Genomic DNA, 17577 nt, shown 5'->3' with positions numbered 1-17577 from the left:
TCAGGGGCAAGATGAAGCTGAAATATACTGCCAAAAATTCCGTAAATGGTCTGTGCTTACTCAGTGGAATGAGTGCGCCCTGGCGGCGATTTTCAGAGAAGGTCTCTCTGATGCCATTAAGGATGTTATGGTGGGGTTCCCTGTGCCTGCGGGTCTGAATGAGTCCATGACAATGGCTATTCAGATCGATAGGCGTCTGCGGGAGCGCAAACCTGTGCACCATTTGGCGGTGTCTACTGAGAAGACGCCAGAAAATATGCAATGTGATAGAATTCTGTCCAGAAGCGAGCGGCAGAATTTTAGACGAAAAAATGGGTTGTGCTTCTATTGTGGTGATTCAACTCATGTTATATCAGCATGCTCTAAGCGTACTAAGAAGCTTGACAAGTCTGTTTCAATTAGCACTTTACAGTCTAAGTTTATTCTATCTGTGACCCTGATTTGTTCTTTATCATCTATTACCGCGGACGCCTATGTCGACTCTGGCGCCGCTTTGAGTCTTATGGATTGGTCCTTTGCCAAACGCTGTGGGTATGATTTGGAGCCTTTGGAAGCTCCTATACCTCTGAAGGGGATTGACTCCACCCCATTGGCTAGTAATAAACCACAATACTGGACACAAGTAACTATGCGTATTAATCCGGATCACCAGGAGATTATTCGCTTTCTGGTGCTGTATAATCTACATGATGTTTTGGTGCTAGGATTGCCATGGCTGCAATCTCATAACCCAGTCCTCGACTGGAAAGCTATGTCTGTGTTAAGCTGGGGATGTAAAGGGACTCATGGGGACGTACCTTTGGTTTCCATTTCATCATCTATTCCCTCTGAGATTCCTGAATTCTTGTCTGACTATCGTGACGTTTTTGAAGAACCCAAGCTTGGTTCACTACCTCCGCACCGGGAGTGCGATTGTGCCATAGATTTGATCCCGGGTAGTAAATACCCTAAGGGTCGTTTATTTAATCTGTCTGTGCCTGAACACGCTGCTATGCGAGAATATATAAAGGAGTCCTTGGAAAAGGGACATATTCGTCCTTCGTCATCTCCCTTAGGAGCCGGTTTTTTCTTTGTGTCTAAGAAAGATGGCTCTTTGAGGCCGTGTATTGATTATCGGCTTTTGAATAAAATCACGGTTAAATATCAATATCCGTTACCACTGCTGACTGATTTGTTTGCTCGTATAAAGGGGGCCAAGTGGTTCTCTAAGATTGATCTCCGTGGGGCGTATAATTTGGTGCGATTCAAGCAGGGGGATGAGTGGAAAACCGCATTTAATACGCCCGAGGGCCACTTTGAGTATTTGGTGATGCCTTTTGGTCTTTCAAATGCCCCTTCAGTCTTCCAGTCCTTTATGCATGACATTTTCCGCGATTATTTGGATAAATTTATGATTGTGTATCTGGATGATATTCTGATTTTTTCGGATGACTGGGACTCTCATGTCCAGCAGGTCAGGAGGGTTTTTCAGGTTTTGCGGTCTAATTCCTTGTGTGTGAAGGGTTCTAAGTGCGTTTTTGGGGTTCAAAAGATTTCCTTCTTGGGATACATTTTTTCCCCCTCTTCCATCGAGATGGATCCTGTCAAGGTTCAGGCTATTTGTGATTGGACGCAACCCTCTTCTCTTAAGAGTCTTCAGAAATTTTTGTGCTTTGCTAACTTTTATCGTCGATTTATTGCTGGTTTTTCTGATGTTGTTAAACCATTGAGTGATTTGACTAAGAAGGGTGCTGATGTTGCTGATTGGTCCCCTGATGCTGTGGAGGCCTTTCGGGAGCTTAAGCGCCGCTTTTCTTCCGCCCCTGTGTTGCGTCAGCCTGATGTTGCTCTTCCTTTTCAGGTTGAGGTCGACGCTTCTGAAATCGGAGCTGGGGCGGTGTTGTCGCAGAGAAGTTCCGACTGCCCCGTGATGAGACCTTGTGCTTTTTTTTCCCGTAAATTTTCGCCCGCCGAGCGGAATTATGATATTGGGAATCGGGAGCTTTTGGCCATGAAGTGGGCTTTTGAGGAGTGGCGTCACTGGCTTGAGGGGGCCAGACATCAGGTGGTGGTATTGACTGACCACAAAAATTTAATTTACCTTGAGTCTGCCAGGCGCCTGAATCCTAGACAGGCACGCTGGTCGTTGTTTTTCTCTCGGTTTAATTTTGTGGTGTCATACCTACCGGGTTCTAAGAATGTTAAGGCGGATGCCCTTTCTAGGAGTTTTGAGCATGACTCCCCTGGTAATTCTGAGCCCACAGGTATCCTTAAGGATGGAGTGATATTGTCTGCCGTTTCTCCAGACCTGCGGCGGGCCTTGCAGGAGTTTCAGGCGGATAGACCGGATCGTTGCCCACCTGGTAGACTGTTTGTTCCTGATGATTGGACCAGTAGAGTCATCTCTGAGGTTCATTCTTCTGCGTTGGCAGGTCATCCTGGAATCTTTGGTACCAGGGATTTGGTGGCAAGGTCCTTCTGGTGGCCTTCCCTGTCACGAGATGTGCGAGGCTTTGTGCAGTCTTGTGACGTTTGTGCTCGGGCCAAGCCTTGTTGTTCTCGGGCTAGTGGATTGTTGTTGCCCTTGCCTATTCCGAAGAGGCCTTGGACGCACATCTCGATGGATTTTATTTCGGATCTGCCTGTTTCTCAGAAGATGTCTGTCATCTGGGTGGTGTGTGACCGTTTCTCTAAGATGGTCCATTTGGTTCCCTTGCCTAAGTTGCCTTCTTCTTCCGAGTTGGTTCCTCTGTTTTTTCAAAATGTTGTTCGTTTGCATGGTATTCCGGAGAATATCGTTTCTGACAGAGGGACCCAATTCGTGTCTAGATTTTGGCGGGCATTCTGTGCTAGGATGGGCATAGATTTGTCTTTTTCGTCTGCTTTCCATCCTCAGACTAATGGCCAGACCGAGCGGACGAATCAGACCTTGGAGACATATTTGAGGTGTTTTGTGTCTGCGGATCAGGATGATTGGGTTGCTTTTTTGCCATTGGCGGAGTTCACCCTCAATAATCGGGCCAGCTCTGCCACCTTGGTGTCCCCGTTTTTCTGTAATTCGGGGTTTCATCCTCGATTTTCCTCCGGTCAGGTGGAATCTTCGGATTGTCCTGGAGTGGATGCTGTGGTGGAGAGGTTGCATCAGATTTGGGGGCAGGTAGTGGACAATTTGAAGTTGTCCCAGGAGAAGACTCAGCTTTTTGCCAACCGCCGTCGTCGTGTTGGTCCTCGGCTTTGTGTTGGGGACTTGGTGTGGTTGTCTTCTCGTTTTGTCCCTATGAGGGTTTCTTCTCCTAAGTTTAAGCCTCGGTTCATCGGCCCGTACAAGATATTGGAGATTCTTAACCCTGTGTCCTTCCGTTTGGACCTCCCTGCATCTTTTTCTATTCATAATGTTTTTCATCGGTCATTATTGCGCAGGTATGAGGTACCGGTTGTGCCTTCCGTTGAGCCTCCTGCTCCGGTGTTGGTTGAGGGTGAGTTGGAGTACGTTGTGGAAAAGATCTTAGACTCCCGTGTTTCCAGACGGAAACTCCAGTATCTGGTCAAATGGAAGGGATACGGTCAGGAGGATAATTCTTGGGTGACTGCCTCTGATGTTCATGCCTCCGATCTTGTCCGTGCCTTTCATAGGGCTCATCCTGATCACCCTGGTGGTTCTGGTGAGGGTTCGGTGCCCCCTCCTTGAGGGGGGGGTACTGTTGTGAAATTGGATTCTGGGCTCCCCCGGTGGCCACTGGTGGAATTGAACTTGTGTGCATCATCCTCTCTGTTCACCTGTTCCCATCAGGATGTGGGAGTCTCTATATAACCTTGCTCCTCTGTCAGTTTCATGCCGGTCAACAATGTAATCAGAAGCCTTTCTTTGCATGTTCCTGCTACTAGACAACTCCCAGCTAAGTTGGACTTTCGTCCTTTTTTGTTTTTGCATTTTGTTCCAGTTCACAGCTGCTGTTTCGTTACTGTGTCTGGAAAGCTCTTGTGATCTGAAATTGCCACTCTGGTGTTATGAGTTAATACTAGAGTCTTAAAGTAATTTCTGGATGGTGTTTTGATAGGGTTTTCAGCTGACCATGAAAGTGCCCTTTCTGTCTTCCTGCTATCTAGTAAGCGGACCTCGATTTTGCTAAACCTATTTTCATACTACGTTTGTCATTTCATCTAAAATCACCGCCAATATATGTGGGGGCCTCTGTCTGCCTTTTGGGGAAATTTCTCTAGAGGTGAGCCAGGACTGTATTTTCCTCTGCTAGGATTAGTTAGTCCTCCGGCTGGCGCTGGGCGTCTAGGGATAAAACGTAGGCACGCTACCCGGCCACTGTTAATTGTGCGGCAGGTTTAGTTCATGGTCAGTTTAGATTCCATCTTCCAAGAGCTAGTTCTTATATATGCTGGGCTATGTTCTCTCGCCATTGAGAATCATGACATCTGAGGCTTGTTTGCTCCAAGGTGCTGTGGGCCGTCTGCTCTGCTTGGCTGTCCACTGTGGTCCGTCTGCTCTGCTTGGCTGTCTGCTGAGAAGTGACCTGCAACTGTCCACACCCTCCCTTTATCACCTTGATGGTGGGGGTTGGCTTATCAGTGTCTAGACATGTTTTTCTCAATTGAAACGCATGCATTCAAGAATGCAACCAAACGCATGTGCTTGTAAACGCATGCGTTCATATAGACAGCAATGCGTTTTTTTGTCGCAATACTTGCGCAATCGACCGCATGCGTTTCCAGGCGGCAAATAGCTGCCTCTAAAAATTACTACATGTTGCATTTCCGCGCCAAGCCGCAAACGACGAGACGACGCATGCGTCGTCAAACGCGGCAAAACGCGAACAAACAAAAACGCATGCGTCGATAATGTTAAATATAGGAATACACAACGCATGCGGTTATATGCGGTACAACCGCAAATGTGAGACCAGCCTAAGGTATCATATCAACAGACCTTATGAGCGCCAAGAAATGGGAATTTCCCATGTCTTGGCTGCGCCTGCTGTAACAATATGTTGAAAGGAGGATTTTTTTGCCATCCCAATACAGGGAAAAAGATTTATTTAAAGGAAAGATATACCTGTACATCGAGCTATGTCATCTATATGATGAGACCACTATGGAAGTGAGGGCCCGCATCCAGGGGTGAACCTAGCCTCTCTGCTGCCTGAGGCGAAAGGAAAAATGGCGCCCCCCCCCCACACACACACACACACACAGTCCCTGCCTCACTGCCTGTGCACACACATCCCTCCACCGAACTCGGTAATCGCCGCTCACAGTAGCATACCAGCAGAGGTGTATCTAGGGTTTCTGGCACCAGGGGCAAGAATTAATTGTGGTGCACCTACCCCCCCTCCCCCTCCACCAAGGACATATGCGATTTTCACACTCAGTCATGTACCCACGAGCTCCTCTCCCTAATGCTCTCAATGTTCAGTGAAAAACTGAGAGAAGCAGAAGAGAGGCTCGTTGTCACAGGACCACAAGTATGAAAGTTGCATATGAGTGAAGTGTCCATGTGATGACTACTGGAACCTGCAGAGCTGAATCCTGATATCGCAGACTTCTGAATTCTCACAACGCATGCACTGCACACATTTAGGATTCTCCGTTGCCGCTGGACAGTCATGTCAGCGCAAGTATGCGATTTGTATACTTCTGACCACATTCTGACTATACGTGCCCGGCCGCGCTCAGTTCATTTTCATAGAGTGAGGTCACACATGTCTAGTCAGCATGTGACTGCATGTATGTAAATCACCAGCACCAGAGAATCCTGACAGCGTGCAGTGCGCACTGTGAGAAGTCAGAAGTCTGCAGTCATAAAGAATGACTGCAGACTCATTACAAACCTGGACATTCCCTTTAATGCTCATAACATAAATAAAACATGAGAGTTAGTTAGTATCACAAATAACATTTACATCCAGGTACCTTATAGATGACGTTGTCTCTGGAGTCGTTCTCCTTTTCTTCATCTTGTCCAGACCCCATGATGAGTTTTCTCATCCACAGCCGTCTCTGCAGACTTCCATCTTCTCCGCTCTTTTGCAGAAAGTCTCCACATGACGCCCTTAAAGATATAAGTGTCATGATAATGCTCCTGAATAAAAAATTGCCCCTCACTATATTGTCTGCACAAAATATGACCCCCACACTGTCCCTCTTATGGTACATGCTCTTCACACTGACCTCTCCTTTCTATACCGGTCCCCTCTTCACACTGTCCTCTTACACTGTGTCCCCCCTATAGGGCCCAGTATTTATACTCCATATTTATACTCCATCCTCCCACCCTGTGTGCATGGCTCCCCCATCCTCCCACCCTGTGCGCGTGGCTCCCCCATCCTCCTCCCCTGCGTGCGTGGCTCCCCCATCCTCCTCCCCTGCGTGCGTGGCTCCCCTATCCTTCTCCCCTGCGTGTGTGGCTCCCCAATCCTTCACCCCTGTGGGCATGGCTCCCCCATCCTTCTCCCCTGCGTGTGTGGCTCCCCCATCCTCCTCCCCTGCGTGCATGGCTCCCCCATCCTCCTCCCCTGCATGCATGGCTCCCCCATCCTCCTCCCCTGCATGCATGGCTCCCCCATCCTCCTCCCCTGTGTGTGTGGCTCCCCCATCCTTCTCCCCTGCGTGTGTGGCTCCACCATCCTTCTCCCCTGCGTGCATGGCTCCCCCATCCTTCTCCCCTGCGTGTGTGGCTCGCCCATCCTTCTCCCCTGCGTGCGTGGCTCCCCCATCCTTCTCCCCTGCGTGTATGGCTCCCCCATCCTTCTCCCCTGCGTGTATGGCTCCCCCATCCTTCTCCCCTGCGTGCATGGCTCCCCCATCCTTCTCCCCTGCATGTGTGGCTCCCCCATCCTTCTCCCCTGCGTGTGTGGCTCCCCCATCCTTCTCCCCTGCGTGCGTGGCTCCCCCATCCTTCTCCCCTGCGTGTATGGCTCCCCCATCCTTCTCCCCTGCGTGCATGGCTCCCCCATACTTTTTCCCTGTCATACTCACCTCTCACCGGGCGGCGCAGAACTTCCTGGCATCTCTGCAGCGTCTTCCTTCCTGTCTCCAGCGGTCACATGGTAGCGCTCATTAAGGTGATGAATATGCTCATATTCATGACCTTAATGACGGTACCATGTGATCGCTGAAGACAGGACGCACTGCCGGCGCTGAGACACAGTTGCAGCCACCGCTGGAGGAAGGTGAGTATTACGTCTTCAGGGAGGGGGGCGGGAGGGAGGAGGGGGGGCGGGAAGGAGGGAGGGAGGGAGAAGGGGGGGTGGGCACTTGACCCCGGAGTTTGAAAAAAAACAAAAAACCTAGCAGCGCAAATCCAGTTACAGAATCTGCCGCCCCCTCTCTTCTGCCGCCTGAGCCAAAGAGCTCAAGTCGCCTCATGGTAGCAGCGTCACTGCCCGCATCAGTAAACATAAAAGTACCATCAGGACGGTACATACTGAATTGCCGGTCCCTAAGCATTTCTTGGAGAGTAAGCACTCGGTAAATCAACTAAGATTTAGAGTCATAGATAGTGTTCCAACCTTGAGGAGGGGAGGGGATAGATTACAGATCCTTAAGACTAAGGAAATGAGATGGATCTATACCCTGGGCTCATTACAACCTAGGGGTTTAAATATAGATTTTAATGTACATATGTGCACCCCTTAATATGATGATTCCTCTCTTAAGGTTGTTGTCGTCATTGTTTTTATGATGTTTTTATGACACAGGTGTATTTATGTGTGTTTTAATATGTTTTTGTTTTATTAGATACGGACAATGAATGTGACAGTCGGTGGACGGAGGTTTAGGACGATTCAAGATTTGGATTATGTGCATAATTGGCACATGGAATATATCATATATAAAGCATGGAGATGCTAGATTTGTTGCCTCCTGTCTACATTCCGACTGTCCCATTATGTTTGTCATATTTGTAGTTTTCTTTTCCTACTTTTTTTCCACTGTTGATTAGCAATATTTTGTTTCTTTATAGTTATGATGTTTCCTTTTTAAGTCTTTCACTTTTTGTAGTTTCTTCCTATATTGTGAATTATGATTTGTTAGTCATTTGCGCCCCCCGGGTAACTGGTTTGAGTGGAGATCATGGGTGACCGCAGATGTATGACGTGGGCGTATGTCACATGTAGGGGTGTCTCCATCGCAAAATGGGATGGAGCATAGCTATAATGTGTTGCGCCTGCGTATATGCGCTGGGGCCTCTATAACGATCTGTAACTCAGTGTTACTGCCGGGATATGGACGCATTATGCTGATATAGGCAAGCTTGATGTAAGTAGGTGTACCGGATTGGTCACTAGGGAAGCGCCATGTTGTTTACTTGCATCCCCCAGGTAACCGGTTAGAGTTGCGATCACATGTGACCGCTGCTGGGTGGTGCAGATACGTGTCACGTCTGGGCGTGACTCCATTTCGATCATGTGATGGAGCGCGGCTGGGACGTGGTGCGCCTGCGCTCACACACTATGGTCTATATGGTGATCTGCGACGCAGCGGTGATGCCGGAGAGAGGGCACTTGGCGATGATGTAAGCATGCTAATTATAAGTAAATATGCTGGATCGGTTATTAGAGAAGCACCAAATTATATGAAGATGTTGGATAAGCTGTTTGTCTTTTTGGCGCCGTTAGTCTCTATTGGATCTAACTAAATAGGAAGTCCACAACAGGATGAAACCTATTGGTGGAAGATCTCTATGGGAACGAAGATGCATCCAGTGGATTTGCATAAAACAAAGCATTGATTTATATTTGTATATTGATTATTATATTGATCTATGCGGTGGTGGCATGTCCATATGAGATTTGTTTATACACAAGTGTCTGATGTTTGTTATTTGTTATATTTCTGTACGGTATTTTAATGTCGGCTGTGGTTCGATAGTGATTGGTGCCCTGCGTGTTATCCACACTATTTAAGACAGCCCATGACACCATTTTGTATGCTTGAAAAAGACCGATCTATGGTCGAAACGTCTCTATACCATGGCTGAATAAAGACCTTTTCTACTTGATTACTACACCCGGCTGGAGCGCTGTTCTTTTGAGTTGGATTATCATGTCTCGCACCATCCACCAACATCACAGACTGTCCAGGAGTTGGCGGATGCTTTAGTTCAGGTCTGGGAGGAGATCCCTCAGAAGACCATCTGCCTTGTCAGGAGCATGCCTAGGAGTTGTAGGGAGGTCCTACAGGCACGTGGAGGCCACACACACTGCTGAGCATCATTTCCTTGTCTTGAGGCATTTCCACTGATGTTGGATCAGCCTGTAACTTCATTTTCCACTTTAATTTTGAGCATTATTCCAACTCCAGACTTCCGTGGAATATTAGTTGTGATATACGTTGATAATTTTTAGGTTTTATTGTTCTCAACACATTCCACTATGTAATGAATAAAGATTTACAACTGGAATATTTCATTCAGTGATATCTAGGATGTTGGATTTCAGTGTTCCATTTATTTTTTTGAGCAGTGTATATAGTCATGGCCGAAGGTGATTGCACCCTTGAAATTGCTCCAGAAAATGAAGTACTCTCAGAAAATTATTGCAATTACACATGTTTTGTAATACAAATTTTTATTTATTTTGTGTGTATTGGAAAGGGACAGCTGAACGTTGTGCTGGGGCAAGGATTTGGAGTTGCCTGACAATGGTAAGTCAGAATGTGCAAGGACAGGTGCAGGGCAGTAGGCCAGTGGACAAGGGATTCGGAAGCACCTAGCACAGGGGAAGAGGCAGTGGTATCACCCGATGGCACCCAGGCGCTCGGCACACCTAGTTGGGTGCTTAGATGATATGTGCTTGAGCATATTTGTTCTTAGTGGTCAAACCCCTGCTGATTTTGGCACGACACAGGTTGCAAATGACTATTTTGTTTGTCCCAGAACTTTCTTTAAAAAAGTCCCAGACTGGGAAACACCTAACTCTTTGATGAAGAAATTCAGGAGTGTCGGTGCTCTGAGGAACATGTGCGCGCCTTCTCCCCCTGGTCAACCCACTACTTCTTCCTGTCTGTTTTGGTGTTGCTGATCTCTCCCTTTCAGCTCTGCTGGCCTCACTCTGCATGACAGCTTCCCAGGTTGGGTCGGTGACTTCGTCATCCACCACTTCGTCTTCCTCCCCCGCATCCTGGTACTCTTGACTTTGTGACTTAACAACAACAAGACTTAGCGGCAACTGTATCCATCATCGTCTTCCTCCTTAACCAAAATTTGCTGTTCTTCACCTTCTTGTGGCCATAGCTGCTCTAAATTTTGTGTAACACTAAACAGCATGTCCTCCTGTCCCTCTTCGGGTATGCAGGTTGAGAGGCCACAATCAAGAAATTATTTTGTGAAGAGCTCCTCAGAGTGTCCTAGTGTGGGATCACTCATCTCCTGGGACTCAACATGATGAAAGGGAGGAGGATTAGGGTGAGGATTACCTGATCTATACTGTAGACTGGTGAGACTGGATGGTGTGAAAGACTAGGTAGTGCTGCCAATTAAACCTATAATGCTCCAGTCCAATATTATAGACAAATAATAGTCACATATCAATATATCTAGGACTGTATAGCATGACAGAAGCAGCAAGAATTGAAAAGATAACAAACTTTATTTAATATAATATTTAAACAACAGTGTCATATCATATATCCAATAAATTGGTGAGATTCACAAAAGATAGCCAGAGACAAAAAACCAAAGCAGCATAGCTGCACGGTGATAACCACACCACATTAGGTCCTATAAAGTAACATATCTAAATGGCCTCAATGTGAGGTTCCATGGGTATGACCAGACACAGCCGTGGCTACAAGTAATTTACGGCTTGGTATAGGGTTTTTTTGCAGGCCAGATATAGATGAACCGGGAATATACAACATATATTAATCTGTTATTCCCATAGTCCTAAATCAGACAGGCTGACGTCACTTCAAAAAATCATTAACTCACATATTCATTTGTGAAAGCATCACAAAGAAAAAACGAAGTGAAGAGAGTGGGGTAATGTTAAAAAGTAATATGTTTATTAACAATAATTAAAACAGTACACTACAGTACACCAAACGGTGGAGAAAAGAAGGCAGGGGGGGGGAGAGGTTTTCCCACCAGACAAAATTAGGGGAAACGGACCTGCACCATACCACTAGGGGTTACCAAAGTGGAATTAACCCCAAAATATCACGTATAGTTGAATAGATGGTGATATAAAGGTAAAGGGCGGCACAAATAGGCACACAATACTCATATATAATTGTCCATTAAAATTTAACCAGTATATTACCAATGTAGGGAGTATCCCATATAGGTGGTATTTTACTAGCTCAGTGAGTGTATATATATTTATCCAGTAGTGCAGTAGTCCAGTAGGCCGCGCTTAGTAACCCGATGTTTACCCTGGTTACCATCGTAAATGTAAAAAAAACCAAACACTACATACTTACATTCCGGTGTCACGTCCCTCGCCGTCTGCTTCCCGCACTGACTGTGAGTGCCCGCCGTAAAGCACAGCACAGCGGTGACGTCACCGCTGCGTTCTGCTTTTACTTTACGGCCGGCACTCACAGTCAGTGCGGGAAGCAGACGGCGAGGGACGTGACACCGGAATGTGAGTATGTAGTGTTTTGGTTTTTTTACATTTACGATGGTAACCAGGGTAAACATCGGGTTACTAAGCGCGGCCCTGCGCTTAGTAACCCGATGTTTACCCTGGTTACCCGGGAACTTCGGCATCATTGGTCGCTGGAGAGCTGTCTGTGTGACAGCTCTCCAGCGACCACACAACGACTTACCAACGATCACGGCCAGGTCGTATCGCTGGTCGTGATCGTTGGTAAATCGTTTAGTGTAACGGTACCCTTAGAAGGACTGTTAGTATGATTGCTTAGCTTCAGCACCAGTATCAACACTACAGGCCTCTGATTTGTTATACTGTGCACACAGGCCTTGACAAGCACCCTCTCCCTCCAATACAGAGTGTCACATACCTGTGCAATGGAGTCAGTGTGCTCCTGTTCTTTTATAAGCCCTGATGATGTCACATGGCCAGCGAATCACAGTAATGTCACAACCAAGATGGCTACAGCATTACAGTGATGCGCAGTAAATCCCCGCATGCTTCTTGGCTGTGTAACAGGCACCAAAAGTGTGAGGCGGGGATTTGAGTTTAACATAGAGCACCACCCATTAGGTTTCAAGTAGCGAATACATCCAAACACGTGATACTTGAGCGATAACCGAGTATCACCAAGCACGTTCGATCATACCTAGCAAAAACCCATTCAATACAACCAGGCAAAAAAATAAAACCATAGCTTTTCATAAATTAATATATGTGTCATAATGAGAAATGACAGGAAAAGTATTGAATTCACTTATGGAAATGTAATAATTCGGTCAAAAGCCTTTGCTAGTTATTACAACTTCAAGGCGCCTCCTGTATGGAGAAACTAGTCGCATGTATTGCTCAGGTGTGATTTTGGCCCATGCTTCCACCCAAACACTCTTCAAATCCTGAAGATTCCATGGGCTTCTTCTATGAACTCTGAGCTTTTGTTTGTTCCATAAATTTGAGTTGAGTTGAGAGTTTTATTTTCTGTGTGTTTGGGATCATGGTCTTGCTGAAATGTCGACCCTCGTTTCATCTTTATCATTCTGGTGGATGATTTTTTTCATGAACATCTCAGTATATTTGTCCATTCATCTTTCATTCAATTATATGAAATTTTCCAATGCTGTATGCTGAAAAAGCATGTGGTTCGTTTGCATGGCATTCCGGAGAACATCATGTCGGACAGAGGTTCCCAGTTTGTTTCAAGGTTTTGGCGGTCCTTTTGTGCTAAGATGGGCATTGATTTGTCTTTCTCTTTGGCTTTCCATCCTCAGACAAATGGCCAAACCGAACGAACCAATCAGACTTTGGAGACCTATCTGAGATGCTTTGTTTCTGCTGATCAGGATGATTGGGTGACCTTCTTGCCATTGGCTGAGTTCGCCCTTAATAATCGGGCCAGTTCGGCTACCTTGGTTTCGCCTTTTTTTTGTAATTCTGGTTTTCATCCTCGTTTTTCTTCAGGGCAGGTTGAGCCTTCGGACTGTCCTGGTGTGGATTCTGTGGTGGACAGGTTGTAGCAAATTTGGACTCATGTAGTGGACAATTTGACATTGTCCCAAAAGAAGGCTCAACGTTTCGCCAACCGCCATCGCTGTGTTGGTCCCCGACTTCGTGTTGGGGATTTGGTTTGGTTGTTGTCTCGTCATGTCCCTATGAAGGTTTCTTCTCCTAAGTTTAAGCCTCGTTTCATTGGTCCTTATAAGATTTCTGAAATTCTCAATCCTGTGTCGTTTCGTTTGGCCCTTCCAGCTTCTTTTGCCATCCATAATGTGTTCCATAGGTCGTTGTTGCGGAGATATGTGGCGCCTATGGTTCCCTCCGTTGACCCTCCTGCTCCGGTGTTGGTCGAGGGGGAGTTGGAGTATGTGGTGGAGAAGATTTTGGATTCTCGTATTTCGAGACGGAAACTTCAGTACCTGGTCAAATGGAAGGGCTATGGTCAGGAGGATAATTCCTCGGTTTTTGCCTCCGATGTCCATGCGGCCGAGTTGGTTCGTGCCTTTCATTTGGCTCGTCCTGATCGGCCTGGGGGCTCTGGTGAGGGTTCGGTGACCCCTCCTCAAGGGGGGGGTACTGTTGTGAATTCCGTTCTTGAACTCCCTCCTGTGGTCATGAATGATACTTCGGCGAGTTCTGTCCGTGGACTCCCTCTGGTGGCTGTGAGTGGAACTGCTGGTTCTGAGGTTGCTTCCTCAGCTGCCCTCGTTTGCGGCTGGGTTGGCTTCTCTATTTAACTCCACTCAGATCGTTACTCCATGCCAGCTGTCAATGTATTAGAACTGGTTCAGATCTCTCTCGGATCTTTCTGATGACCTGTCTACTCCAGCAGAAGCTAAGTCCCTGCTAGTTCATTTGTTGTTCATTGTGTACTGAATATATTTCTTAGTACTTGCTAAGTTCTAGTCCAGCTTGCTAACATGATATTGCCTTGCTAGCTGGAAGCTCTGGGTTGCAGAGTGGCACCTCCGCACCGTGAGTCGGTGCGGGGGTCTTTTTGCACACTCTGCGTGGCTTTTTGTAGTTTTTTGTGCTGACCACATAGATCCCTTTCCTATCCTCAGTCTATCTAGTAAGTCTGGCCTCCTTTGCTGAAACCTGTTTCATCCCTGTGTTTGTGACTTTCCTCTTAACTCACAGTTAATATATGTGGGGGGCTGCCTTTACCTTTGGGGAATTTTCTCTGAGGCAAGGTAAGGCTTATTTTCCTATCTTTAGGGGTAGTTAGCTCTTAGGCTGTGAAGAGGCGTCTAGGGAGAGTTAGGTACGCTCCACAGCTATTTCTAGTGTGTGTGTTATAGGATTAGGATTTGCGGTCAGCAGAGTTCCCACTTCCCAGAGCTCGTCCTGTCTTCTAGTTTAACCATCAGGTCATTCCAGGTGCACCTAACCACCAGGTCCATAACAGGCAACTGTGTCAATAGCTGATGCAAGAGTGGCATTGTAGAAAGCAGTGGCAGTCAGTGTCTGTGTCGTGGAGTGAGGATATGGATGCCAGTGGTAGGATAGAGTCAGAGAGTGTGTGGGCGTCTAGGTGTGCAAGGTTTCTGTGGGGGTGTACATTTTGCTGGACATGGATGACCGGTGAGGAGGACAGGGATGAGAAGGTGAGCTGGTGGTGGTCGGATAGAGGGAGAGGGGAGGTGGTGAAGTTAGATAGAGAGCAGAGACGGGTGAATACCAGGTCTAATGTATGTCCGTCTGTGTGGGTGGCTGCGGAGGACCACTGAGTAAGTCCAAAGGATGAGGTAAGGGACAGAAGTTTGGAGGCTGTTGACTGAAGAGTATCAATGGGAGATGTTGAAGTCACCCATGATGATGGTGGAAATGTCAGCAGAGAAAAAGTGATGAAGCCAGGTGGAGAATTGGTCAATAAAGGCAGTGGCTGGGCCTGGAGGTCGGTATATGATGGCCACTTGGAGGTTGGAGGGAGAGTAGATGCAGACAGAGTGGACTTCAAAAGAGGGGAGGATAAGGGAGAGTAGAGGTGGGATTGGGTTAAAGGTGCAGTTAGAAGAAAGAAGACCCACTCCTCCACCATGTTTGTTGCCGGGTCGAGGGGTGTGGGTCAAATGGAGGCCTCCGTAACACAGCGCAGCAGGGGAGGCGGTGTCAGAGGGTGTTAGCCATGTTTCTGTGAGGCCAAGGAAGGCAAGATTGCGAGAGAGAAAAAGGTTGTGAATCACGTGAAGCTTATTGCAGATTGAGCGGGCATTCCAGAGTGCTCCAGAGAGAGGGAGCAGGGGGGTGGGCGTCAGGGGCACGGGTTTTATGTTGGAAAGATTGCGGTAGTTCATATTAGATAGGGAGCGATAGGAGGGGGTAGGAGTGGGAGGTATGAGCTGTGGGGGTCCCGGGTTGGTAGATATGTCTCCAGCAGTGAGGAAAAGCAGAGAAAGGGAGAGCAGGTGGGAGAAAGAGTGGCCAACTTGTTTTATGTTTTCTTAGGACAGATTTGAGGTTGAGGAGCAGGTCAGCAGAGGAGGACAGGTGGGGAGGTAAGAGGGAAGGGGAGATGATTATTAGGTTAGAGAGTGCTGGGGTTTGTGATAGGGAAGGAAAGAGAGGATTAGGGGAGCAAACACTGTAAGGGCATAGGTAAACATGGTGAAGGAGTAAGATGGGTTAATAGAAAAGCTAGATCCAAGTAATAAGAAGTGCTTACTCAGCAGACATACCCAAAAGAGACAGATCACAGAGTGGGGTCCTGACTCCTGCCGTGACTAACTGCCGTTGAAATTACTGCGGCGTCTATATGCTTAGCTAAGCAATGGTTTGCTGCAGAAATGCGCGTGCCTGACCCTACACGCGTGCACCCCTTAAGATGCTACTAAATTTATAGGACTGAGTAAAGGATCAGGTGAGAGGGATTGTGGGTCCTTATTTGGGATAAATTAGCAATTGGCCAACACCCCAGGGGAGGTTACATGATCAAAGGCACTGAGCCTGGCCACAACCATATGCTCTAACACCTTGAACACGATAATATCTCCTGTGACTCCTGTGACCCCGGCATGCATGTACAGCAGTAAGTAATACAATGCAACAAATGAATTTAACAAACATTCAGCAGGTACATTAAAGGGAAGGTTGCAGGATGGTAGACAGCAGATAACAGCGAGAAGAGATGTTTGTACTATTAAAGGGGAAGGTTGCAGGATGGTAGACAGCAGATAACAGTGAGAAGAGATGTTTGTACCATTAAAGGGGGGAGGTTGCAGGATGGTAGACAGCAGATAACAGCGAGAAGAGATGTTTGTACCATTAAAGGGGAAGGTTGCAGGATGGTAGACAGCAGATAACAGCGAGAAGAGATGTTTGTACCTGTATGAAGAGAGGAGATGGATGTTAATTCCCGGCCGTTGAAATAACTGCGGCGTCTTTATGCTTAGCTGCGCAATCCTTATGGTGATGCCACTTTTGTCTTTTTTTGGCTCACTGTAAGCACTATTGGCTACCTTTTTAAATGGTTATATGTTTTTATAGACCAATAAAGTTTTTTTTGGTGTTGTTCAAAGTACGCTTCTGTCTATATGTGTCCGTGCATTAGAATATTGCATTTCCAACCAGACATACAGTATATAAGCCTTATTTAATTGTCCTAACATATTACCATCTACACATTGTACTGTGCTTAAGAATATTCCCTGTCCCAAGGGATGCAATGCTGGTTAGGAAATAGGAAAATATGTCACAAACTGTGTCAATATTGCAGTTTTTGCTGTACAAATATAGTTACAGCCCCTGCAGCACTCTCTCATATCTTGTTGCTCTAATGCCAGCGGAAACAAAAAAAGTAACACGTACATTGTTATAGCTAATCTGAAAATAGGGTAAAGACAATGGCATGTAATAAGAATACACCCTCACAAAAGTGAATAGAAAAGCATTGCATATGGAATCTGAAAATACCAAGGTACATGAAATACGAATGAATGTTTAGTGCACCTAAACAATGGTATGTAGAGCAGAATATTGGTAAAAATGCTGGAGTGTTTCTTCAAAAGGGACTGTCCAGTGAAGGTAAGTCATCAACTATCGACAAAATAAGTGATAACTTATAAATCAGTGGGGGTCTAGCCACTGCGACAGAAGAGCTGACTTTTATTCCTGTTAGAATGTGCAAAGTGCCGAACCATTCATTTTCTATGGAGCAGCCAGAAAGTGTCAAGTGCAGTGCTGAGTAGAGATGAGCAAACCCGAGCTTAAAAGTTCGGGGATCATATCGGACAGTGGGTGTCCCGTGCTAAACGCCGAACACAGACTTCTCCCGGAAGTTCGTTGCAATGTTTGGAGTTTCGGGGGAAGTCTGTGAGAGACAGAGAGAGAAAAGATAATTTCCAACTCCAAAGTCCGGGTTCTCATTGTTTTCAATGGAGGTCGGCTTCTGGTTCAAGTTTGGGCACAGTTCTGGTACATAAACCGACCTTTGGAATAAAGTTCGGGTCAGGTACCTGAACTTCTACAGGTCCGCTCATTTCTAGTGCTGGGCAGCCTT

Source organism: Ranitomeya variabilis, chromosome 1 (genome assembly GCF_051348905.1).
Source record: "Ranitomeya variabilis isolate aRanVar5 chromosome 1, aRanVar5.hap1, whole genome shotgun sequence".
NCBI classification, from domain to species: domain Eukaryota; kingdom Metazoa; phylum Chordata; class Amphibia; order Anura; family Dendrobatidae; genus Ranitomeya; species Ranitomeya variabilis.
This window is presented reverse-complemented; position numbering follows the sequence as displayed.